The sequence below is a fragment of the Leopardus geoffroyi genome, chromosome D4 (assembly GCF_018350155.1).
Source record: "Leopardus geoffroyi isolate Oge1 chromosome D4, O.geoffroyi_Oge1_pat1.0, whole genome shotgun sequence".
NCBI classification, from domain to species: domain Eukaryota; kingdom Metazoa; phylum Chordata; class Mammalia; order Carnivora; family Felidae; genus Leopardus; species Leopardus geoffroyi.
In genome coordinates this window covers 42,179,432-42,182,061 of record NC_059342.1, presented here as the reverse complement: position 1 = coordinate 42,182,061, position 2,630 = coordinate 42,179,432, and positions in this window count along the sequence as shown.

Here is a 2,630-nt window from a genome sequence, read left to right as displayed (position 1 = left end):
ACTGATCTGGAAGCTCTTTAGCCAGAGGGGAAAAAGGAGATCGGAATATTTACAAGAAAATATAAGTCGGTTCTTCAGAAAGAATTGCCCACACCTAAGTACAGGTGAAATAATAGTGTCTGGTACTAAATATTAACTGTATGTAGTAAGAATCTCTACTTCCAATTACACTAAGAGAAAGAAAAAAGAATAGCTACCACTTTGCTCCAGTACGCTTGGGAAGGATAGCTACCAATAGTCAATCTTAAACTCTTATGATAGAATTTGTGGGGAAATCTTGCAGATGAGCAAACAAGAGACCCAAGTCTACTGTCAAGAATTTAACTTACAGTCTAGATCGAGTAGCTGCTCCTTTGGCACTGAGTATCATTAGGTCAAAGACTATGATATTCAAATATACAATTTTAAGATAGAGTATATCTGGGTGATGAAAAAGTCTAGTGTGGGGCTATAGGGTTGAGAAGGTGAAGGTCATCAGAATAAAGAGATTGATTACTATTCCCAGTAATTGGAGCATTGGATGGGTCTTCTGCATGGACAGAGAAATTAGCCACTATAATGCTATGGGGAAGAGAGGAAAACCATGACCCAGGTGTCAAAATCTCAATAGATGTAGAAGCATGAATAGCAAGAAGAGAGAGAGAAACTTTAAAAAAGGAGAAGTTTTTGCCCATAGTGCAAAGTACTAGGTTGGAAATAACCAGGATGTTGATTCCTCTTCATAGAAGTGGACTAAACTAAGCTTGGAAGAGAGAGCCACCTTCACCTGAGTTGTTTAAGTTTTTCTCAAAAAACACATAAGTTTCTACTGAGGCCAAGAGATAAAGAATATGATAAGGCTAAGGAAGTAGGGGTTTTTTATTATAGAAAAATGTTTCAGAAATATTAATAGAATGGAAAAGATTTAAGCTAACAATTTAAAAGTGCATGCTATGTGACTGACTCACTCACTCTTCACAATAACCCAAGATAAGTGCTAATATTATCCCCATTTTCCAGTTGAGGACACAGCCATGAGAGATTAAGTGACTTGCCCAAAATCATATGGCTGGTATGTTGGCATAGCTGGGATCCAAATCAGACAGTCCAGTTCCAAAGTCCCCACTTGGAAGCACTACTTTCTTCTCCAACCAAAATGTTTGGAAAAGACAGTTGGAGTGGGAAGAAGGTATCCTCCTTTCTCATGTCTGAATAATATTCCATTGTGCATATGTACCTCATCCTATCTATCCATTCATCTGTTGATGGGCATTTGGGTTGTTTCCACATCTGGCTTTTGTGAATAATGTTGTGATAAACATGGGAGTATAGATATCTCTTCAATATCCTGTTTCCATTTCCTTTAGGTATATACCCAAAAGTAGAATTGCTGGATCATATGCTGGATCTATTTTTTTTTTTTTAGAAACCTCCATATTATTTTCCATAGTGACTAGATCAACTCATATTCCCACCAACAATCCCTTTCCTCCACATCCTCACCATACCTGTTATCTTGTTTTCTTGATGATAGCCATTCTAATAGGTGTGATGTGATACCTCTCTGTGGTTTTTGTTTGCATTTGCCTGTTAACTAGTCAGGCTGAGCATCTTTTCATGTGCCGGTTAGGCATTTTGATGTCCTCTTTGGAAAAATATCTATTTTGTTCTTCTGCCCATTTTTTTCTTCTGCCCATTTTTTAAATTGGGTTATTTACAATTTTACAAGGTTACATGCCAAGTTTATTTGTTTAAAAAAAAGAGAGGCATCTGGGTGGCTCAGTTGGTTAAGCACCTGACTCTTGATTTCAGCTCAGGTCATGATCACAGGGTCATGGGATTGAGGCCCACGTCCGGCTCTGCACTGAGCATGGAGCCTGCTTGAGATTCTCTTTCTCTCTCCCTCTCCCTCTGCCCCTTTCTCCTGCCTACTCTCTCTCTAAAATAAAAAAAGAAAGAGTACAAAGAAGACTAAGAGAAGAGGAAGCAACAAAGTGATAGAGTCCCAGAGGCAAGGTTTGGCAAAACCAACAAGTTCAGGAACAGTCTGAAAAGGGTGGGAATCACAGGAGATTCATGTTCCTATTTAAAAAAAATTTTTTTTTTCCAACGTTTATTTATTTTTGGGACAGAGAGAGACAGAGCATGAACGGGGCAGGGGCAGAGAGAGAGGGAGACACAGAATGGGGAGCAGGCTCCAGGCTCTGAGCCATCAGCCCAGAGCCCGACGCGGGGCCCGAACTCACAGACTGCGAGATCGTGACCTGGCTGAAGTCGGATGCTTAACCGACTGCGCCACCCAGGCGCCCCTCATGTTCCTATTTAAAAATTGCCTGGATGTAACATTGATTATGACATTACTCACACTTAAAATCTTAAATATAAGTGTGTATTTATCTCTAAATAGCAAATTCAAAATAATAACCTAACAAATGACTTCCAAGAAATCTGTATAGTAGACCATACACAGACACAGACACAGACACATAGACACACACACACACACACACACACACACACACACATCATAGGTTGTGATTTAGAATGCTTACACTTATTGGATGCATTTTTATAATATAATTTTAACAAATGTCTCCTGAGAAATGACGTCTCTGGAAAACACAGTGATGTTTGGTTCTTACTGGATCCCT